This window comes from Vanessa cardui, chromosome 12 (genome assembly GCF_905220365.1).
Source record: "Vanessa cardui chromosome 12, ilVanCard2.1, whole genome shotgun sequence".
Taxonomy (NCBI): domain Eukaryota; kingdom Metazoa; phylum Arthropoda; class Insecta; order Lepidoptera; family Nymphalidae; genus Vanessa; species Vanessa cardui.
The window spans coordinates 6,411,609-6,437,964 of record NC_061134.1 but is presented as its reverse complement, the minus strand read 5'-3'; positions in this window follow the sequence as shown (position 1 = coordinate 6,437,964).

Sequence of the window (26,356 nt, the reverse complement as noted above, 5' to 3'; positions counted from 1 at the left end):
TCAAATCTTTCAATCTAATTTTAAGCTAGTTGTTTACAGGCGATGGAACTTTTAATTGGATACCAAAATATTTTTTTAATTTAATGTTTTACGTTTGGGACGATTCAATATAGTACATATTTTGAATAAAGTAATTTATAAAGATAGCAGTTCGAAATGCTTATGTAATGATCTCATTTAAATAATGTAAATGAACGAAAAGAAAATATTGTAATACCATTAGTATCGAGCTAAGCCACCGCTCGTTATACACCGCCCCACGCGCATTTTTTCGTTATTTATTTAAATATCTTATAATATATCTCAAGGTATGTACCGTACCTAATAACGAAGTTAAACAGCTGTGTTATTTATTTCGATTAGGAATATAATCAATGAATCATTATTGAAAATATGAGAAAAACATGACAGTGAAATTATTTTCGTTTTCAATTAAAGCAAAAATCCAAGGTAGTCGGTTGAATTACAGAGGAGGAAAAGGTACCGAACTTCTCTGTTTTTACCTAATTATGTATTGTTAAAAAAGTTCTGTATGATAAATAGTTCAAGAAAATTTTTAGAGATAAATAGGATTCTTGATTGGAATTTACTATAATGTTGCGATTTAACAGACTTAATATAAGATATAACAAATATTTAATATCAGAGAGCGGGAAAAGTTACTGGCCGGTTATAAGGCGGTCCCATTACTGTTTACGAAAAAAATAAAAATATAATCGACCAACTCCAATTCTTTTAAATAATCTCGTTTCGCAGGCAACCTTCAATTCCAAGAAATGACATACACACTAATTACATAATATCTAATCGCTGATGTCTAAGCCCTAACACACGAAAATACATAACTTACATTGTTAAAACACAAAATTGATTAAATAACATGTAAGCATAAAGTCAGTTGAAGTATTAAATTTTAAACTAAAACGTTTCGAATTGCTCGGCGACGTCTCATTTCATTTCTCCATTCGCAAAGTTGGTTCATACGTAGCTGCAATTCGTCGTTTGTATTATACAGAAACTAAATAAACTAATTATGACTTAGGTCAGTCCCATTTAAATTATTTGAGCGAGTTACTACGTTTGATGATGTTACTTTGATTCTGAATTTGTAGCGCGGTTATCCCTCGGGATGAGAACTGGTATTTCTGCGAAATGTGTTACAACTTGCAAGCGACAGTTATGTTGTGTATCGATAAATTTTACTTAAGTTTGAGTTATGAGAAAATTTGCTTCATCTGAATAACTGTTTTGTTGGATTAGGGGTTGATTTTAAGAACTTCTATAACGACAACGTAAAGGAACCTTAGTGTATTGTTATTATAGTCAAAATACATTTAAAATATATCTTACTTTTGTGAATATAATATAATATGGGTCTCTCGTTTGTTAAGGAGATAGAGTTGTCACATCACGTCGCTTCACTACAGATGTAAGCATGACATATCACTAACTCAGTGTTCTATTCGCTAGTTATATGTCACTAAATTCCGAGATCCTGTTTTCATATCTAAGGTGATTAATTTAAAAAGGGATTTATTAAGGAGTTCTTCATAATAATAGATTATACGGAGAAGATATTTGGTGTTGCTGTTGTTTCTAAAAAGTGATGAAATTCTGTGGTTTTGCACACGTTTTTGCTCGTTTGGGGTTAATCTCCTATGACGAGAACGAGAGTAAACTTTTCCGTAACTTACATTTGTGTTCTCTGTATTGCAAGGAATTCCTGCAAAGACAGCAAGTAAGCCCGATATTCCGACAGACATTTGAACGTTTCTTCGCCGCTTTCTGTGAGAATTACATATCCCGGTAAAAATCCTCGTTGGCACTTTTTGGGAAAACAGCACGCCAAGTCAATAATGAGGGTGGTAAAATATTATGCGCAAGCGATCGTTTTATTTTCAGTGAGTTTTTAGTGAGTATTCTCGTGCAGTCGGCGCTGGTGAGTCCGCAAACACACTTATTTCATGCTGAAGAAACGCGTACAGGTGTATTTTCAGTAATAAAAATAAAATCCAGTTTTGGCTGCTCGAATAGTTTAAAGTATATGCCTATTTGCTTGGCAAATGCCTCTGCTGAAAGATAAGTTTTGGAACTAATTCCACCAGACCAGTCCAATACTGGTGGGGATACATTTGTGGCTATTTGATACATTTAGTGCTGTTATTTGGGGATTCATTTAGTCATGCAGGTTTTTTCATGATGAATTATTATAAATACAGATTAAGCATATAAAAATGGATGCTGTCCTAATCGATAACTTGCAGAATTGATACAAAACTTTAAAACATCATTTCACTTTTATTTTTATTTTAAGTATCATTGACTATTTTATATGTGAGGCCTGATTTGAGCTAAAATTTTTACGCAATAAGATTGGTATGGTGTAACGTTTCATTGTGTCCAAATAAAAATGTCATTAAAAAACAACTACTTGGAAATCCACACCCCGTGCGCACGATTTCCTAGCGGGGTTCACATTTTACGAGCGGACTGCGACCTAAATAAAAGACGAATCTTTGTATAGAGTCCTTTTGTCATTTTTACGGCGGTCCGTCGAAAGCTTTTACGAGTCGATTCATAGTCCTACCCAGATACCTGGTTGAAAGGTAACATAAGTAATGTAAGCGATAGTTATTAAATCTTTTCTTTCACAATTTAGGTAAAAACGAAATACGAAAGAAAATTCGAGATTATTTATTTTCTAAAACGTTGTTGTTTTGTTTCATCGCCGATTTGCGCATTAAAAATTCAAAATTGAATTTATTAAATGACTATCATCAGCTCGTGTTCAATATGCTTTAATAAAATTTAAATATGATTATTAAAAGTAAAAAAGTACTTGCCTCTGAATGTAATGAGAAGGTTATGTCAGGCATTTTCTCGCTTTACTTTTTATTCACAAGCTCAAGTGCAGCTTTAAAACATTTGAAGTTAGAAGGGCGAGTGGCACACGAAATATAAATTTTCTCGAAACTCCTATCGCCGTGTCACTGTGAGTGGACCGTGAAGTAGCCAACAAATTGAATGACCGTGGAAGTCAGGAAAACTCATCCAAGTTCCGTGGTACGATTTTTTTCGACAATACGACGTATTAAAAAAAAACCCGACGCGATGCGAGTTATTTGATTCCCTTTCGAGTAAATAAAACTATGAACGGAATCATCGTTTTCTGATTCATTCGCAGGGTTACAATGGTGCGGATGGAAATCCCAGCGCGATGTTATTTGTGCTCGAAAGTTTGTGTAAATCGATCGGCCAGTAAGCGCTTCATGCTTGAGGTATTAAAAGGATTTTACTCTTTTTTAACATTTATAAAGTTCTCCAATATATTCATAAATATATTTCACCTTTTATTATAGTTTTTTTTTGCAATTCAAAAATAAACACGGACGTATACAGCTATCACTGTTGAGAGATCTTCTTTATAATGAAAATCAATAATAAATTTCAATAAATGAAAATACTAGCTGTCGCCCGCAGCTTTGCTTGCGTTTTTAGCGGTTGGTTATCATGTGTTAGGCAAAAAAAGTAGTAAAACTATGTGCTTTCTTGGAGTTCAAGTTTGCTTCACACCAAATTTCATCAAATTGGTTACAGGGTTACTTTCACATTTATAATATTAGTATAGCAAACAAAATGGAGGCAACTGGAGGAGGCCTATACCCGAAAGGGGCCATGACATATTTTGGAGCTTTTTAGTTTGTAGTATTTATTTAGCTTAATGTACTTTTTTACTTGTAACCTATGTCTTGGATTAATAAAGGCTTTTTATTATTATAGATAGCATTATTAGCTTTTTGTGTCATAATTAATACTTAATATTAAAATAGAAAAATTACATTAAAAATAATTTACATTACGTAATTTACATGAAATTGCGCTCTGAACAACTTAATTAGTGTAAAACTTTTTCGAAGCTGCGTATCTCAATTTGAATGGCGTCTAGACTAAGTTTGAATACTAAATAAACGCCTTCAGTCGTAGCAGAAGTTCTATTCGAGCGATTTACTCGGTATCTTAGTATTATTGCGCCAAGTTATATAGTAGCGAAAACCTGATGTTTGTAGTTAGTGAACTATTTTTACGAGATGTAGCTTTACATGTAATTTAATTCTATTACGTGACGAAACAGAAGTGAGAGTAAGAGTTTATTTGAATAAAGAATATTTGGATATTAAAAAAAGAATTGTGTTAGCGATAATTGAGATGATTGAAATCGTTCGTGCAAATATAGACTCTTAGACTATCGATAAAGATCACGTATTTGTCAGGCCAGTTGTCTATGAATTTTCATAAAATTTTTGTTTTACAGGATATCTGGAAATCCTAATGGAATTCTGCTATTAACAACTACGAGTTTATCTAACTCGTAGGTGTTAATAGCAGAACGTGAATGTACTATATATTTGAAACACTTAAACTTATTGACCTCATAGATCTGCGTTAAGGAAACGTAAATTGTTATATTCGAATAAAATATAAATAAAACAATTAGAAAGTTCAAGCTGTATTTTATGTTTACCTATTATTATGCTTGAGTCAATTATTTCAAATGACCCATGCATAATAATAGGCAAGAAATTTATAGGATAGAACTTTTAGGGAATATTTAGCAAATTCTTTGGTTGGTGGCATTTAATCTTACACACAGAACATTCTATTAAACATAGTATGCGAAACGAAGGAGCGGGGTGTAAATGAGCAGATTTTTATGTGATTCATTTGGGTTAATTAATCTGGTGCTCACTGGGAAGGAAATAATTCTGATAAAATCTGCCTCATATTTATAATTAAGCTAAAATATGTAATTATAGGAAAAAACGTTTTTGCTCAGCAGAGGGTTAGATAGGTGTGGTCTGTTGGTAATACATCTGATGCAGACTCACTAATACTTCAGTTGAAGACGCAATACTCCAAAATAGTATATTTAATAAAATTAGGTATGTTTTTAATATAAAGGAAGATAATAATGGTCGTAGTAAAAGTGTGGTTTTGAAAGGAAACGTTCATCTCGGCTAATTGGAATTGGTCGAGGCAATTTGCAAGCATCTGGCGTTATCTATGTACTTCCCATTGTGAGACATGTACGTATGCGTTTGTATGTACTCCGTGGATATACCTACTGTGCTGATAATTTTGACTCCAGGTATAAACTAAAAAAAAGATTCAAAGAGAAACCTAGTAACTTTTATTGCCCCGGCCTGTGGTTGGAAATCACCGCGAATCCTGTGGTTTTATATTTAGTTACAATCGAATGTTGTATGCGATATTCCATCTAATGTTATAATATAAGTAAAATCTAAGTATGCTGCTTTCGTTCTTTTTATCATCATTAAGCGGTTGCCTGTTCCTACTCTGTACAAGCTATATACATATGGTATAATTCATACCAAGTTACTACTTCCACCCAGCCCTACTTGGTGGTAGGGCTTTGTGCAAGCCCGTCTGGGTAGGTACCAACCACTCATCAGTTATTCTACTGCCAAACAACAGTACTCAGTATTGTTGTGTTCCAGTTTGAAGGGTGTGTGAGCCAGTGTAACTACAGGCACAAGGGACATAATATCTTAGTTCCCAAGGTTAGTGGCGCATTCACGATTTAAGGAATAGCAGGAGACCCCTCGAAATGGGAATTTGCGAAAATCCTTTCTAATAACATCTACCCCACTACCCCAAACATCAGACGGTCTGGAAATATCAGTTCAGAGATCTCGTAAATGAGTCAGTGGGTCAGTCACGGTAATATATGTATGTATTTATACAACTATGAAAGATTCCGTCAAAAAAATTATATAAGGAAATTTTATTTCAATACTACTTTCATTTGGAGATTAAACTGGATATAAAAATATTTTATCCAATATTCCAAATTTAAATGCCACCATTTTATATTAATTTATACGATTTTTTTTTAATTACAGATCTATGAAAATTGCTCGATAGTGAGGTAGGCTGTAAATATCGTAATGTCGCGCAAAGGCTTCAAGTAATTGGAGAATGGATTGTAACTAAAGATAATATTGCCTAAGAGTAATAAACCCGTATAACCTCTACTAAAAGTAAGTTAAGTAGTAATGGCTTAACGATGAGCAGGTTGTATAGCGTTCTGAAAGTTTAAAGTTCGATTTTGATTCACTGGGACATTAGCACTAATGAAAGCTTAATGTTAAGCTGATGAAGATGTAGGAATATTACTAAAGTTAGTATTTGAAATACAGGATGTTTTGCTATTATTAAAAAAAAAGTTTAAATCAACTTCCTTGTGGAATGCGAAGATTCTATGAACAAGAGCAAAGAAGTTATTCATGTTTTTTCAGCTGAGGAAAATCAACATAAATACTTGCTTCTTTGCTCCGCTGCGCGATAGTTAATTGAATAAATTATTTAAAACAATTATTTGCATAACAAATTTACAAGACTTGTTTAAATAAAAAACACAATGTAAATGAAGGAATCTGAATATGTATAGTTGCATTTAGAATAACATTAATTAATTATGTACGCAATTATTTTTGTGTAGTACATTCAAATATGATTAAACTTTTTAAACATAATGATTGTTAATGGGCGACTTAATTTATAAGTCATGTAAGATTACTGTACTGATGCGCACTAAATGGCAAATTTTCGAAATTTAGACTTTTGAAGGTTTTGGGGTCATCTTAAGAGATGTAAAAATGTAATTGTACGTAAATTATGATTATGGCATGAAAAAGAAAAACTACATAATGTAATCTATCTAGAATATAAATATCGTTTCAGTGTTTGGTTTGAATTTAATATATGTTATAAAGTGTACAAATCAAGTGTGTAAATAAATTTTGCATCAACCCGGAGTTTATTACTATTTTATATTAAGCAGTTTTTTTTTCGATTTCTCGTTAGCCCAGCTGCAGTTTGTCACAAGCTGCCGTAAATTCAAGTGAGTCAGCGAAATATTTTATATAGTCGAATAAAAAGAAGCAAAGTGTAGCCGCAAAGTATAACTTCTATCTAACTTATATCGCTGTAGAGTGGACGGCAAACAAATTGAATGATCGCAGAAGTTAAGAAAACTTGTTCACGCTGCAGCTGAGGGAACATTTTTGGAATACTGTTATTTCACATTTAATACAGTTTTCATTACGTTATATATTAAGTACATTATAACTTCAAAATATTGTGAAGTTATCTTAGGCTACGGCAGTGTCACCAAGGCTTGTTCATCTATAATATCCTCTCCTTAAAGTCATTCATGGCGAATTTGAACCCCTGTAATTTCGTTGTGGACAAAGCTAGAAGGCCGTATTTTCTGTTACCAAAAGAATGTTTGTTCGAGTTATACTTTCAAATTAGATAATATTTAAATTAATAGTTTATTTTTAATTCAGCTGCCTTTATAGAACGGGCTAGTTAAGTGTTTAAAGGAAATGAGTCTAAAAAAATGCCGAAATTGAAGCATGTAAATGAAATTCATTCCTATTTATTTACGGCTAGTAAATGTCTTTTCACACTTATTTATAATGATAAATAATTTAGAATAGAATAATAAAAGCAACGTGATGGTGTGTAGCAAAAAAGAATCCTTAAAAATTACGCTGTTTTTGATACTAATAGAGCTATAGGCAAAAAATTATAAACTTTTTAGTTCCCAACGTTAATCCGTTGTAAGGAATGGATAGTTATTCTTACAGTGCCAACGTATGTAGGCTCTCTGTTAAAAAAAATTAAGGTGTATATTGATGTATATATTGTAAGTCGATTTTTTTTGAATTTACAAATATTAGGAAAAGTAACGCAAAAGGTTTTCAAAGGCTGTTCAAGGTTTGAGATACGAATGATTGGGTCTATAAATTATACATACGCAAAACATCAACAATTTAAGATAGAGGCTTCACGGAACCAAATTAATGAAGAACGGTCAAGCGGGATTTATTAGGGGTCTGTTGGATCGTTCTCATCTTTTAGAGTAGATTATTCTCAGAGAACGACATTTGCAAATAGTTTTCTGAAGTACCTACATATGTTAATTATTCATTTATAAATTAAACGATGCAAGTGTTATACTAATGTTGAATCTATTGATATCTATTCTTAAACGTTTTTTTTTTAAACATAATTTACTAATACATGTAATGTTCAATCATATTTACGAAATTAGTAACCCTTTGGTTAATTAAGTAATAACCTTGTGGCGATTATATGTGATTATTATTTACATGCATTATGAGCCTAAGTTAAATTTCGAAGGTCTTGCGCAGACACATCCAATAAAAATTAATTGACATAACAACCTAATGACTTTTTTTAAATATATATGTATTAAGTGTTAGTTTTTAATTTGACGAAATGCGTAAGTGTAATTGTTCCACATTGTATATATGATTTTGATTTGATTAAATCGTTTAATCCCTTGAAATCTACAGTCTTAAAAAGCTGTCACCAGAAGGACAAGCCAGTCTAATATAGTTCAATAAAATTAGTTTATACTCGTAGCTCAATACAGGTACATGTTTCTTGGGAAAAAGATTAACTGATATTACATAAAGCGCTACATTACCGGCCAAAGCTCTAATTTGGGCAGCCGATTTCACCTAACAGAGAGGGCTCACAAATGGGCGGTATATCGAAAATCCATTGGTGTAATTTGAGGCGAGCCGAAGCGACATTGTCGCTAAGCGATTCAATTCTACGCGACCGCATCGCTTCTACGACTCTACATGGGTAATCGAATAAAAACGATTTTATCTAAACGCGCTAATGCTTATACATGTTGCGACATTCCCTTTTGCAATAAAAACTGGTAAAATGTTTTTAAGACCTATTTGTATAATATTACTTTCATTTATTAAAAATATTATAGTAGAATATCATATTGTATGTAAATTGGAAGATAGGAAAATCGTTTATTTTGACAAAGCATAGTTCTACAATTTTTGTGCCCACATTAGTATTACTTAGCTGGTTTAAGTCGTGACTCATTTTTTTTTAATAATATCAAAATGATTCATAAGTTTATGACAAACGTGGCATACATTTAATAAGTATCTTTGTTTATATTATATGTGAGACTAGATTTTCTATTAGGTCTATGTAGTTCTTGAGTCTTCTTTTTCAACATTTTAAGTTTTTCATGTTAAAGGCACAGACGGTTTGATTGTATATAAATTTGTCTATATAGAGACTGAAATATATACGATGATTATGACCACGAAATCGAAGGACAACGAAAGCAACCGGACTTGACAACTGAACTGATAATGCACCACTTTATGAAACTGGCTATAATCGACCTTGATCTTTAAGGAGAAGGAAATTGAAATCAACAATAATTATATAAAATCTCAATAGAAAAAATATTGCGGGTACATAGATAATCCGAACATAAGTCAAGTATTGGGTTTTTCAAACGGAATTTATCTTAATAAACTTCGCAATTGGAATTTATTGAAATTATTCCGAATTATTGGAAAATCAAATTTTCGCTAATTATTAAGTTCACTTAGAAGTTAGACATTCTTATAGAATTTGTGAGGTTTTAAAACCAAGATATATAAAACAAAGTCTCTTGTCGCTGTCAGTCTGTCCCTGTTTATAATAAGATCTCTAAAATTACATAACGGATTTTGATGCGATTTTAAGTAAAACAGCATTAATCCTTATCCAATTAAGTACCTTATATACATACATACATTGTGACCATTTACAGCATGTAATTTAAGATAATAAATAAATAAGTATGTAATTTAAGATATTATGTAATTTAAGATAATAATAATATAAGATAATAATTTTCGAATATATTACAGATTTAAAGTGAAGGGACATAGCATTTGTATTGTTCAAAGATAAAAAGCTAATGACAGATTGTATATAATGACATTCTGTTATATATTTAGCATCAGTAATGCTCCCTGGCGAAGATTAGGCGGGTTGCTATATATGTATACTTGATTAATATATAGATCAGACGAATTCGCATCAAAGTGGAATAAATATGACTGCATTATATTGAATATATATTCTAAAGCTGAGAGAAAATACTTTGTAGCCATCATGGTCAAAGGTCTTAAATGAAAGATGAACTTCTTGGCGTTTTGTCATTTTATGACGAAACGTGGAAAGATATTATGATTCAATTTTAGCAACGTATATTAGAGCTGCGTATAACTTGATCTGTTCGAAAAAATCGATAGGTCTTGTATCACGAGGAAAATTTATTCGAACATTTTAAGAAATCTAAATATATTTCTTTTTACTAGGCTTAAGCCTAGTAAAAAGAAATATTTTGTTCAAAATAAAAAGGATGATTGATTGCAATTTACTAGATTGTTGCGATTTAATAAAGATTAAATATATTAGAGAGCGGAAAAAAGTAACTGGCCGATTACAGAGCGGTACGACAGTTGTATAAGAAAAAAAAAATTAAAAACGTATATAATATATAAAGATATTTTTATCGACAAACTCCAATTATTTTGAATAAAAGCGAAGTTTAGCGAGAGACCCACTAGTATATTATAACAGTGACACACAATATCTATGTTTAGACGTGATCATTGACTATGCCCGATTACACATTAGCCTACGTATAATAATAAAAAAATTTGCTATTTATACTATTGACCTAGTTTAAAACTTATCAGAGACAAATATAAGGTTAAAGGACACGAATTCACTTTTTCATGCTGTCTGTTTTATACAGGGTTATTGTTAACTCGACGTATAACCGTTAGGAGGTGGTAGGGGTGACTATTTGCAATCATTTTAACCCCCATATGCAAAATCCAAAAGTCAACCATTTTTGAGTTATCACGTTTTTTAGATTTTTTCAAATTTTGTCAAAACTGTAACTTCAAAATTTTATTTTAAAAAAGTATCAATTAAAATCTATTTTATTCTTTTGTTTTATAAAAACGATTAAACACTGGATATTTGTTAAAATTTAAACAATAATTATCGGTTCAAATTTAAAAATGCCAGACGGAAAATGATTTTTTTTTTTCAATTATTTTTATATTTTTTTTTTCCTCAAAAATGCCTTAAAAACTAATAAAATCATTATGAAACTTGGCCTGCAGATTATTTTAAAAACATAACCGTTTTCTTAGCTTTGAAAAATGTAAAAAAAGAAGGAAATTATTTCAAATCAATCGAAAAAAAATCTCCAGAAAGTACCCTGGTGGACATTCGTATTCGAACATGGACGAATTCGTACTAAAGGTCGCTCTTTAAAATTCACAAAATTAACTAAAAATAAAAACCAATGAAAAAAGACTGACTTACTTACTAAACTGACATACTTAATACAAATTTAAAATAAAATTTAGAAACATAAACAGTTCAATAGCTAAGTTATAAAAAAGACAAATAGTCACCCCTACCACCTCCTAACGGATATACGTCGAGTTACCAATAACCCTGTATATGTAAAAATATTTTTGTATTATTATTATGCATACTTCTAGGTCATTCGGTAACTGGGAGTTTAACGCATTTCTCGACTTCAATGAATTTTCCACATCCATCAGTACACTCATTCTCAATACACGTTAAGAGCCTTTTTTCTAAAAATAATTTGAAATATACCAAATACTAGAATGTTCAAAAGTTTAGTAAAAAGTAATAAGTGACCCGTCTCTTAAAGCCTTTTCTTTTTTATCTTGAAATTTTTTTCGTTATACTGCTGGAATGTGGTTTGGTACACATGTGTCAGATTTTCAAATAATACATGTAGGCTACTTTATGATATCCATCATCAGTGAAATGAATTATGAACATTAATAAAGCACATAAATATTCAATTACAACTAATATCTACAATTTTGTATAAAAATTATCTTCAATATTGGTTTAAGATTTATGTAAAATATAAACCTTATAAAAAAAATATACTAAAATTATTTATTTATTATCCGTATCAACAGTCCGAAACTAATGCTCAAACAACTACGGCAATAACAACGCAAGTGGCGTGCATATTTCACTTAGTTTAGACGCATTTTACGAGAAAACTATTGGTCTCTGCGTTTTATTATTCACTCAAAAACGAGCACGACTGCCGAAACTTATGTTCAAATACAAGGATTTGTAAATTAATTAAACAGATTCTATGTACAGCAATTTTATATTTATTAATACATAATTTATGTCCCTTTTAGCATTAATGTATTTTTCGGCATAATTGTCGTCTTCTTTATATCTTCAGATCTATTAAGTCAGCTTACGCACTCTCTTCTCGCTTCATAATATCGCTCTTAACAAAACGTTCTCTTTGTTGAGTAGTTCGTTAATCACGCTCTGCAGCAAAAGGTCTTATCTTCCGCTTGGCTATTTTATGCAGCTACTTAATAAAAAAGCCGTATCCGGTGAGCACCTGTATAAGCTTAAATGCTTGATTATTACTTGCGCTTTTGCTATTCCCTAAAGGCAAGCGACTTTCCTTCAGGGAATTCTATATCCTCCTTCCACATGCGAATTAGGGCTTGTTGTGCTAGGACTTGACTCGCTCTACTTCCACAGATCCATAACGGTTGCCGTTTGGGTTCATTTCCACAAGTAAGATGTATATATTTGGGAGCACCTCATAATGAAGTTCCCTGGGTGCATCGCTTCACAAATTTCAACTATTTTAGATGAAGTTTATATTTATAAATATGTTTGTCTATATAACAATCTAAGGCTACTCACTATGTACTACTTAATATTTAACAAACTTTCAAATTTACGTCACTACAATATGTAATAACATTTCACATATTGACATACATTTTTTTAAATTGTTCTTACTTCTTTAGTGAGAATGAAGTTAATCCGTAATTGTTTATATTTATTATTATTAGCAGTCATATATATATTATATACGTTTCAACCTAACATTTTTTATGGTATAGGTTGGCGGACATATGGGCCACCTGATGGTATGATGATGATATATGATGGTGGTCACCACCCATAGACAATGAAGCTGTAACAAATATTAACTATTCCTTACATTGTTAATGTGCCACCAACCTTGGGAACTAAGATGTTATGTCCCTTGTGCCTGTAGCTACACTGGCTCACTCACCCTTCAAATCGGAACACAACAATACTGAGTACTGGTATTTGGCGGTAGAATAACTGGTGACTGGGTGGTACCTACGCAGACGGGCGTACACAAAGCCCCATCACCAAGTACATTTTTTCTTCTTTAATTACACAGCCTCATTTAGCCTTTAAACTTTGGTTTAAATAACATTACATTTTGCTGCTTATCGGTACAAAGCTTTTCCTCCAAGTAAGTAAACTCAGAGAGGCGTTCTAACAGTACATAGTGAAGTTTTAGAATGTACCAAATACATGCATAATACCCTTATTTAACTTTTTGTAACGTTCCTCAAGCATGAAAACATTTGTAATTATAATAATAGTCAAACTTAGTAATTTTTTAAAGAGAAAAGATTTGTTATTTTTTTTTCGGATTAATTATAACGAAGTACAGTACGATAAAACTTTAATATAATTTTTGTATACTTTCTCGGTGATTGGGTTTTGTGAAAGCACTTCTGGATAGATACCACCCACTCATCAGATATTCTACCACCAAATAGTAGTACTCAGTATTATTGAATTCCAGTTTGAAGGCTGAGTGAGCCAGTCTAACTGCCGGTTGGCTCATCCGCCACCGGTATGATAAAAAAGCTATATATAGTATGATAATATATTGCATGGTTTTTGGGATAAAACTTATAATTCTGGCAATTTAAGTCGGATATAAATTTGTCGATCCAGACGTTTTTGCACCGAACGCTGGAATAATTGTAATAATAGATACATAAAATATACTATAATATTTTATGAATAACAAACAGTAACCATTTTTTTTGTATAAAAAATCATTCTGCGGACGATTAGAACATTTGGCAAATGTTATCATCAGATCTCATTATTAAAAAATAGCCGTACGAAGTCGGAACGGGCTAGTAACATAAATTGACATTCATGTAACATTTCGTTTTATTAGGTTGGGGAAAAAGTCTTTTCGCATATAGTATGTATGAACTTGTAATAAAATCTCTTTGGCTATACCATTTGTATATGGCTGGTTTTGGTATCATTAAAAAGTTTTAATTTTAAAGAAGGCACTTCCAAATTCAAATTAGGAATTCGTATGATTTTCATTTGTTTTTGTTGCTGTTAAAATGAGTGAATCTAAAGAAGAAATTCGATACATTTTAAAATTTTACTATAAAAAAGGTAAAAATGCAACTCAAGCCGCGAAAAAAATTTGTGATGTTTATGGACCTAATGCAGTAACCAAACTTGCGCTACTCTCACAGAGAGAGTAGCGCAAGTTTGGTTTAAGCGTTTTCAAGCAAGAAATTTTGATATGAAAGATGCATCTCGCTCTGGTCGCCCTGTTACGGACAAAATTGATGCCATTTTTGAAAAAGTGGAGCAAGATCGACATATTAGTAGTTACGATGTAGTTGAAGAACTGGCAATTGACCACAAAACGGTTTTGACTCATTTGAATAAAGCTGGGTACACAAAAAAGCTCGATATATGGGTGCCTCATGAACTCACTGAAAGAAACCTAATGAACCGTGTACTCATTTGTGATTCTTTATTACGACGTAATGAAACCGAACCATTTTTGAAGAAGCTGATAACTGGTGATGAAAAGTGGATCACATACGACAAGAACGTGCGAAAAAGATCGTGGTCAAAGGCCGGTCAAGCTTCACAGACTGTGGCAAAACCCGGATTAACTCGCAACAAGGTAATGCTGTGTGTATGGTGGGATTGGAAGGGCATCATTCATTATGAGCTGTTACCGCCCGGCAGGACCATCGATTCAGAACTGTATAGCGAACAATTGATGAGATTGAAGCAAGAAATTAAGAGAAAGCGGCCAGAATTGATCAACAGAAGGGGTGTGGTTTTTCACCATGACAACGCTAGACCTCACACATCTTTAGCCACTCAACAAAAATTACGAGAGTTTGGCTGGGAGGTATTAATGCATCCGCCGTATAGTCCTGACCTTGCACCTTCAGATTTTCATCTGTTTCGGTCTCTGCAGAATTCCTTAGGCAGTGTCAGGTTAACATTACGAGAGGACTGCCAAAACCACTTGTCGCAGTTTTTCGATCAGAAGCCCCAAAATTTTTACAGCAATGGGATCATGTCACTACCAACAAGATGGCAAAAAGTTATGGAACAAAATGGCACCTACATACTTTAGTCAAATGTAAATAAACTATAAAAAAAAAACTTTTTGAATTTTCATATAAAATACGAAGAAACTTTTTCCCCAACCTATTATGTATGATAAAGTTGATTCGATATTCAAATGTATCCGTTTGAATATTATTTAATATATTCTCTTGGGTAATGAACTGCTGATGTAATTCCTGCAATAATCTCACTAGACGTTCATTTCGTTCACCACACGAGATTATTATAAGACGTTCTAACTAAAATATAAACAGCGTTTCCTGTAGAGAGCTCATCTACATATGGAAATGTAAATCAGTAGGAAATGAAGAATTTGATGCACGAGTATATATTATATATTATAGAGTATATTAAAGTTAAAGATCCAATCATCTTTAACTTTAATATACGCAAAACATCAACAGTTCGAGAGGAATATTTCATGGCAACCAAATTAATGGCGAACGGTCAAGCAGGATTTATTAGGGGTCGGTAGGATCGCACTTGAGTTGTTCAAAAGAATGTCCTTAAAAGTTGATATAAGTGTAGGAATATAAAGCTGTAATACATATTTTACAGGGAAAGAACGCTTTTATTAAATACGTGAAATTTATCGAAGATTATGAGTTCAAATTGGAGGACCTGTGTAAGATGAAACTTGAAAGTTGCATGAGTATCTTCCCCTACCAACATGCATTGGAGCAGCGCGGTGAATGAGTACCACAGTTAACATGAATATAATAGCCCACGATCACGAGTGCTTGCACATTGGTAAATATGATAACTGTGCTTGCCCACCTATAGATGTAGTTGACCAGCAAACGTATCTCGGACTGACAATTGATAACAAGTTAAATTGGAGTAATCATGTGGACGAAGTTTGTAACAAATTACGGCAATTTCTTGCAAATATTACTGTATTAAAAAGACGCATTCCTTACAAAGTAAGACTTATGCTATACAATGCGTTACCTGAAGCATACGTTCAATACGATTTAAGTAGCTATGGTCGTACTTTCAACATATATTTAAACAAGATATATAAACTACAGCTAAAAATTTTAAAAACTATTGTGTCATCTTCTACTAAACATCAATATAATAACAATGAATTAGGTTTATTCAAACATTGTAAAACATTACCAGTTCACGAACAATTTAAATATATCTTATTAAAAGAACAATTTTTTAACTCAAATTTACGACAAAAAGTGGAACATCCTATACAAACGCGGGCAGTTACCCGACATCACTTGCGCACGGAACGTGCTAACAATACTTACGGCCGGAGGACGACAGAGTACCTAGTGCCTCGATTAATTAACGATCTACCGCACAGTACACAAAATAAATTAACACAAAAAAATATTAAGTCTATATTGAAGAACTACTTTATAGATAATCTCTAAGTAAGTCGTCGTTATAATTTGCAACAGTCTTAAGAATGATCGTTTTAAACACTTATTTATCATACTTGCCTAATTTAGATAAAGCGCAGTGAAATTTTAGCATTAGGGACAAACCTTTGTGGTTTTTTATAGTGCTAATCAACACATTGTACTGTAATATTGTTTTCTTTTTCTGATAAATAAATTAAAAAAAAAAAAAAAAAGAGGATTGAAAACCTTTTGTAATTTACTTTCATGTTTGACATTTTTGTAGGCGTGACGTCATATCACGTGACGTGGTCACCACGCTAGTATGAATGCACGATAGTATACAAAATATAATCTCTCTAATAATTTAGATGTTTCACATCTATCAAATGACAATTTATTTTATAAACGAAACGATTAAAATGTCTCTTAAAGCTTAAACTATCTAGTCGAATAAATAGAAGTTAGAATTGAACAACGTTGACAATATTTTGAGATTGCTGCAAAACTTTTTCAAAGCCGTGCATCTCAATTTAAATGACGGCTAAACTAGATTTGAATACGAAATAGCCTCTCTTAGTAATGTCGCTTCTATTCAATTTATTCGTTCAGTTTCCTAGAATACTTAGTGTAAAATAAACATTAATTTTCAAATAGAACCAATTTCGATTCAATATTCAAAATGGTATAACTCTATTTACAAATATCGATCAAGCCGATTTTTTAGTGTAAACGTATGCTTCTATTTGCACAAATAAAATTGTATAAATCTTAGTTGTAGAAAAAGCAGAACATTTATGCAGTTCGCCAAATTTGAGTTCTGAAAAAACATATCAGCTCTTTCAAATATATTCTATAATAATACGATTTTTTTTAAGCTAGGCTGTTTCTGTTTAGGATTTTCCCTCTGTTCCTTTTCCTTTTTTGTTTTTTTTTAACTATAATGTCCCCGCTACACGTACATATTTATATTTCTATTACTTTAGTTATATTACATTCTAAATAATATAATTAAAAAATATATATTTTCCTCTTGAATTTAAGATACATCGCTTACTATTAAATATTAAAATAATTTAAGTATCATTATATTTAATAGCTATTTCTCAGTAAGAGTGACTTTGTAATGTTTGAAGTTATGAAAAAACGAGCAAAAATGTAAACTGAGAATAAGTTTTCATCAAACTTCCGTCGCTGTAGCGAGTGGACGACAAACAAATTGAATGACCGCGAGGGAGTTAAGAACTTATTCATTTTGTAACCTCAAAAGAAATTTATAGAAATTGTGTTTATCATTAAAATCATTGAAATTATGCGGAATTTCATGAAAAGAAAATACATTAAACAAATATGCATGTAGCTTGTTTCATGTTGACATTATTCTTTTTTTCCTATTAATAAGTAAAATTATAAAAATGTTATATCCAAATCGATTTGCAGACTTTTACACTCATGATAAATAATAATAATTTAATTGCATTACGTAGTCATATAAATACTTGTCATAAAAGTAAAAGTAAAGTAAAGTAACAGCCTGTATATTTCCCACTGCTGAGATAAGGCCTCCTCTTCCATTAAGGAGAGGGTTTGGAACGTATTCCACCACGCTGTTCCAATGCGGGTTGGTGGAATGCACATGTGGCAGAATTTCGATGAAATTAGACACATGCAGGTTTCCTCACGATGTTTTCCTTCACCGCCGAGCATGAGATGAATTATAAACACAATTAAGCACATATATATAGTGGTGCTTGCCTGGGTTTGAACCCGCAATCATCGGTTAAGATGCACGCGTTCTAACCACTGGGCCATCTCAGCTCACTGGGCCATCTCAGCATAGTATAATTAATTATCGGACAAGAGGAACCATTCCTGCCGATTTTTATCGAATTTGTGGTAATTTTAAATTTCTTTAATCTTGTAAAATGACGACGAGAGCCGAGATGGACCAGTGGTTAGAACGCGTATATCTTAAACGATGATTGCGGGGTCAAACCCAGGTAAGCACCACTAAATTTTCATGAGATTACAGGAGAATATTGTGAGGAAACCTATGTGTGTATAATTTTAATGTAATTCTGCCTAATTCGTAACCATCAACCCGCATTGGAGCATCGTGGTGCAATATGCTATGGGAGGCTGTTTAATTTACAGGCTGTAATGTTATGTTAATGTTAAAATAACGATTTTAATGTGCTTATCCCTACAAGTACCTATTTTGTAAAATATATTTTGACGTGATTGGATTGTATACAGCTGAGCCATTGGGGTTATATTCTATATAGAAGTAAATTATACTTTAGGAAATCACTCTAAAGGTATCTGGCACCGCTTACAAATTTAAGGCCGGAAAACCTTTCGAGAGCCGTGTATCTCAATTTCAATGGTGTCTGAACTAAGTTTGAATACTAAATAAACTTATGCGTAGCGATGGTCTATTCGGAGCGTTTGCTCTCAATGCTGGCCAGTAAAAGCAGTTACAGGATTATTCCTTTTATAACCTTGCCACAGATAATAAATTTATTTTGAAATGACAGAAATGACGTTTATTATTTTAATTAAGTTGATTATTTTGAATGTATTTTTTTCTTAGATAAGAATTATAATTCAAAAAAATACTTGTAAAACTGTCGCTAAATTAATTACATTTAATTGTAATTTAAGCTAGGCAGAAGTAAAGTTCGTTAAATAACAGGAACCATCAATTATTAAATTGAAATTAAAAATTGTGACGAAAGTGTTTTCCTAGGTTAAAGTTTTAATAGAAACGATTATTTTAGTTGTACTTTACAACTAAAATAATCGTTCTCTCAAATCACAAATTACAAAGGAAAAGTTAAGTACGTTTGAAGCAAACTTTGTGTATCACAGCCGAATGCTAATTATAATGATTATATTAAAAGTTTTGCTGTTTGACATTGAACATTACTATTCCTATGATCTGTTCTTTCACGGAGATTTTCCAGGCTAAATTATCGGAGTTTATTGAAAAATATATTATAAATTGTATTTTTTTTTGCAGACAGTATTCCATTAGTCATTTCACGCATACACAACGATATTTTTTATGCATGTTGTATTGCTACCAATAATTATTAAACTCAGAGGGGTCCTTTTCGAGTAAAAAGATCTTTAATCTTTATTAAAGGTGAAAACAATCGATAATAAAATGTTTCAGGAAATAAAACGTGGAACGTAAAATCAAAATGTATTTTGACATCGTTATTTTCTGATTCGCCGGTACACAACAGTGGAAGAAAATCCCAGGGCGACGTGATTTGTGCTCGGAAGGCGGTATTAATGGATCGACGAGTAAATTCTCGGGCATTATTATGACTTTATTGTGTGAAGGATTTTTATTTTTATAAAATATAAATGAATACATCCTGAAAAGAGTATTTATTGTTTTAATTAACACTTTAATATTATAATTATAAAAGAGTTTGTATAACAATTGGTAGTTTAAAAGAATCTTGTTTTGATTCTATAGCGCTTAAAGCGCTTTGAGCAAATTAATACTTTATCGATCGACGTACAAGTCAGTAATTTTTTTTTATATATTTTTAACGATATTGAAAGAGAGACTTTATAAATTTTAATCTAAACAAAATCGTATTTGAATGTCTATGATAATATAACTTAGATAAAATATGTATTAAAAACTAATTTTCATTCAATAGAATTCTGAGTGATCCAGTAAGTAATGTATAATAAAGCGATGCTAAATCTCAGTGAAGAGTTTCAAAACGGGGTTATAATAACAAAAGCCGTAAAAAACTTGAAGATAACAATTTCCAACTTTTTCTTTTATGGCAAAACGAATAATAAGAAAATGTTGTTTTTAAATTTCAAAATCAAATTTTTTCGTATAATTCTCCTGTTTTAGTGAGGTTCCCTTATTCTAAACAAGGGTGGGGCAATGGCTTTTAATCAAGAGACGTTTGGGTAACAAAAGAAATATTTTAGTATACCTACTATTTCTTACTACTCCCACATAAGTGGTTGGGATGTTGTGTGGGAGTCACCGGTGCCAAACACACTGAAAAATCCATTACAAAAACAACCATGCACATTCCATATTTTAGGGAAACATCACGGGATCGCTTGTGTATATTACCGTGGCGTACGGCTCACCGTACCCGTAAATGTAATCCTTATATTATCCACGTGAAAGTGTGTTTGTTTGTTACGCTTTTACTCCTTACCCCCTAAATCCACACGTGGGTGAAGCTGTGGGCGGAAGTTGCTCGCAATTTATAAACTTTTAGACAGCGTGTCAACGCCCACTTTACCTTTAATTGAATCCTATTCAAAGTATTGATATATTACAATTATAAGCTTATTTTCTTTCCCGGGCTTTCAACTATCTCTATTTCAAACTTAATCTGAATCAATTCAGCTGTTTACGTATAACTAGGTTACTTTTATTTTAATAATATTTATAAGAATTAAATCCAAAAGAAAGTCATCGAGATTTATGTTTATTTTCAACAATTATTAAACGTATTTATTTAGATTTCTTTTCGCAATGTACATGTATGTTCACTGATATTTCCTAAAATGAACTGGACTAATAAATAGTTAGATATATACATTATTCTCAACTTATCATGTTTTAAGAATATTTCTTTAAGTGTTCGTAAATGGGCGATAATTTGATTTAATTATTTTAATGTTACAATTTTTTCGAGCTTCTTGATATCAATATATATTATTTTATGTTTTTATACGCACCCTTGCTAAAAGTCACAGAAATAAAGAAAAATAAGCTCATTCATTTTTTGATTTTAATGCATAATAATTCAATATACAATATGGTATGACAATACATAATGTTTTTTTTTTATTTAATGTCATGTAATCTTACTTTTATGACATAAAACGCACGACGCTATCTTCGATACTTATGAAAAACGATATAATAAATAGCCTATAAAATCCGATAGTGCTGAGTGAAAGGGATCCGTCTTATTGGGTAATTTTGTTTTTAAGTAAATATTTGTTATAATTTTTAATATCAAATTAAAGCAAATAAAGGTAATCTATAATATTATATATGAGAAAGTAACTGTGTCTGTCTGTCGCTCTTTCACGACCAAACGACTGAACCGAATTTGATGAAATTTGAAATGAAGCAAACTTCAACTCCAAGAAAGGACATAGGTTACTTTACTTTTTGCCTAATATATGACAACCAACATCCTAAAATGAGGGCGAAGTCGTGAGCGACTGCTAGTATTTGTATAAGGAATTGTGATTTCATAATGACACGAACATAAATAATGAAATGTTCATCATCAAAACCGTTAAAATGTTTTGATCAATTTATGTGTAACAACAGCTGACGGTGCTTCTATAAAGATCCTGTGTCAAAGGAAGGAGGAAGTTGCAATTATCTTGCGATTTATTTATGAGACATTGTTCATCGTCGCTTTAACTTCCTTACATCAGAGTAAATACTTGATGTCTACTCTAGATATAGAGTGTCCCGCACTCGAGTGACAGTGTTTTACGACTCACTCTTCGAACTTTCGCCAGATAGGTCGAATTTATTACCGTGTGAAGCGATATCTTATTAATAGACTATACTTTATATCCGTTTTAACAAGTTTATGTAAACCATGTGACAGGTTTCTAGAGTGTTTTTGTTTGTAATAATAAATTAAGAATATTTATAGCGTTTTTGCGCATTAAGAGTAAACTTTTTAGGTCGTTTATTTTTAATTTGATTGCAATGATTTATTGTACATGTAACGATTTATCATGTCTCAGACGCAAAGAGGTTGTACTTCCTATTTGCCAGCGCTATATTATATTAAAAAAGGAGTATATTTTGATTGCATTTAATTCATATATATGTATTAAGTATTAGGCTTCAGAATTTACGTTTCGACTTCTTAATTCCAGGAACTCTTTTCATCAAAACATTGATTTCAAAATAGTAAACCTGTTTACTAAGAAAGGTTATCAAAGTTCACCAATCACAAAACTTATGAGCATGAAACTAAACACAAATGTCATCCAATCTAGAAAACTGTATTAATATTTAGTTAACGAGATTTACTTTTTATAAAAATGGAATGCAACGTGGAAATTCTTTTATTTTTACAATTGATAAAATAAGAGTTAGAGATCAGACATAAATTCGAGATTTCAGAAAGTTATAGAGGCTATTCCTTTTTATCATCAAATAATCGTAAACGGAAAGTTTCCAGAGTAAATGTTTACGTCGTAAAATTTTCATTGCGTTTGTTATAATAACTGTGTACTGTAACTTCCTATTATTTTCCGTCTCGCTAAATGAAATAATAAACATTTTCTATTGTAAGAATTTCAAACTATTCGGGACTTACCTAAAAAAAACATAAAAGACTTTTGTTTTATAAAAGATTGTTGATTGTATTGTTGGGAAGCAACTGACGAAATTTTTATAATTGAAACGCAAATAAGGTTTATAAAATGAAAAATTGTACACTATAATAAGCAAATAGTTTATTATTTTCCGCGTAAGGAACTCTCGTTATGGTTGCACTATTTGTAATCGTTCCGTCGAAAGATTTAGGTATCCACTATCTGAATAATGCAATTTACACGCAAACAATATTATACTAAACAATTCAGCCTTTATTCCAATAAATTTCACGGTGTGAAAATGAGTAAAGCTTTTCATACTGCTCCTTTTGACATTTAAAATTAGTAAATTTAAATAACTGTTTTAGTTAATTTAGGTATGTAACCTTAAATATGATGTGACTGATTTTTTTATAGTTGCAACATTTAATTTTAATGTGCAACGAAATAATGAAACAAGCGGAGTGGAGCAAATAAATGAAACGGTATCATATCCGTTTCAACAACTTCCACATAAAAGCCTAAATTAATCCCTATTTGCCGAATAACTTTTATACGTGATCCTGGAGTTTGCTTTTCATTCCAACAATTAGCTGGGCTTAAAAATTCGGTTCTAGTTAATACAAATTTTTGTGCGTTCATAATTAAAAGTTTGGGAGCCGCAACGAGGCGTGTGTACTAAAGAATGCTCCATGTGTAAAGAGCCTTATGTAAGCTGGCTGCATCCACGTAGAACAAGTTTGATAATGTTGACACATGTTACGTTAATGGTGATCCCAGGGATACTATCACAGTATTAAGTAGATTTTCCAATATATGTGGCTGCATATAAAATTTAATTAAACTATGGATTCTAGAATTATTTCTTTTTTTTTCAATATATTGACTATATTATTTGTATCGATAACGCTAAAAAACATATTTTGTTTACGTATTTTTCCAAATTTCATTTTGTTTTCATTGGTTCATGTGGTCAAAATCTATTTTTATTTCTTTTTCAGAAAGAGTTTTACAACAAAAATAAGAACAGAACTGTTTTAGATTTTTAATAATAAATAAATAGTACCAAATATTTATTCATTTGGCGTTTTGTCCCATTGATAAGATACAAAACCATTAATTCATTTGGGGTGTTTTTTAGATTTGATTAATTATTTCGTGGTACCGTTTTGACCACAAATAATTAGTTTCTATTTTCTACCAACGAGAAGTTGGGATGAGTAGTTAGTTACTGATGAGATGTTGGATCATTTTGCGTCTTTTACCATATTTTTCACAAGGGAATGTTCTAAGTATTTTTTTGGATTATTCCCGGCTGGTAAATTTCATCTTTGGACGTCGTGTCAAAATTTGAAGTTTCAACCGCACCATTCAAATGTCCGAAAATCCACAGGAGAGTATTTCCGAAATCAAACTTGGGAATCTTCAAGAAAATAACTCTGTTAAAAGCCAGCAACACACCTTCAAACCCATCAGTGTTGCAGTATGGGCATCTCATGGCAGTGGTAGTCGCGTACAGGAGGTAGCCCCTACATTATTAAAAAAGAAAATTGTAATTACAAAATATTTTCTTCTTTTATTTTGATATTGTTTGTCGTAATATTCTTTATGGTTATAGATGACATACCCAGAGAGGCTCTCCATCATGTGAATGGTTGTTGAAATGGAAATTATTTATGAGTTATATGGTAATAATAAACAACTTCACAATGTTGGATTCGATAAGTAATGGTTACTAGAAATGCTATGTATGTACGTTCTGAAAAAAATGTGAACGGACTTATCAAATTATCCTATCTTTCATTTTTAGCGTTAGACACTTAAAAGGGGTCATATTTTGTCAGTAAATACTTATGTATTACGCGATATACGTCATTACTTTAGAAGTGAAATTTGATTTGATCATAAACGATTATATAGATGTGTAAAATAAGCGTTTTTCCCTATTATCTATTATATAACTTTCTGTAAAATCCACACTAGATTCAAATTATAAATATAGATCTGTATACAACATAGATTTTTTGCATGTTGTACACGCCTCTAAGTGGCATACATATTAGTATTTAAGACTTAGATGTTCAAGATTTTATTGTGAATGTTGCATATGTTATGCTGTTGGTGTGTCTAAATAAATAAATGAAATAAATAAATAAACTATACACACGGAGCCGACATGACATACGGAACGTGGACACTCACGGCAAAGCTAGTCCACCAGTTTAATGTCGCTCAGCGTGCTATGAACAGGGCTATGCTCGGCGTTTCTCTGCCAGATCTCATCAGAAATGAGGCGATCCGTCAGAGAACCAAAGTTATCAACATAGCCCACCGGATAAGTAAGCTGAAGTGGCAGTGGGCTGGCCATATTTGTCGCAGAACTGATGACCGTTGGGTAAAACGTGTTCTAGACTGGAGACCGCGTCTCGGCAAACGTAGTGTAGGACGTCCTCGGGCACGGTGGAGTGACGATTTACGCAAGGCGGCTGGCAGGAGCTGGATGCGAGTAGCCGAAGATCGATCACAGTGGCATGCTATTGGAGAGGCCTATGTCCAGCAGTAGACGAATAAAGGCAGTTGATGATAATGATGATATACTAATGTTATAATTCCGAAAGTTACTCTGTCTGTTTGTTGCTCATTCATGGCCAAACCACTGAAGCGATATGATGATAAATATCATCATGAATATCAAATTTGATATTAAAATTAGTATCAAATAAGTTTCTGTTTCAAGAACGCATGGTGGATATAATCATATTCAGTTTTATTACAACTGACGATGAAAATACGAGCGAAGCCGCAGTCGACAACTAACTTCTAATATGTTTTTTATTCTAAGATATCTTCAATGCGGTATAGATAAGTATAATATTATGCATCTATGGCGCTACTGAAATTCCCACATCATAAAATTGGCTCGTCGATGCCATAAAAGCGGTCATTTATTTTTACGACATCGATCCCTAGTTTAATAATTGCGTCGCCATAATTTCTCTTGAATAGCTAAATATTTTGTGAATGGCGTGATTGGATTGTATACAGTATTCGACTTTTGAAGAATTGTATTACTTTGACCTTATTTGTTTGAGCCACGATGGTCCAGTGGTTAGAATGCGTACATCTTATAACGATGAATGTGGATTCAAAACCAGGTAGACAATTAAATTTTCATGTGCTTAATTTGTGTTTATAATTCATCTCGTACTCGGCTGTGAAGGTAAACATTCTGATGACACCTGCATTAGTCTAATTTCAAGGAAATTCTGCCAATATGTATATGGGGAATACGCTACTAATAAACTCCTTTCCTTCGAGCTTTCCCTCAAGGCCTTAGCCCAGCAGTGGGAAATTTACAAGCTGTCCGTGTTTGACCTTATCTAAAGTAGAGTGATAAATAATTTTACTATGTATGTATTTTAATGTTTGCCAAATGCTTGTTACCTAAA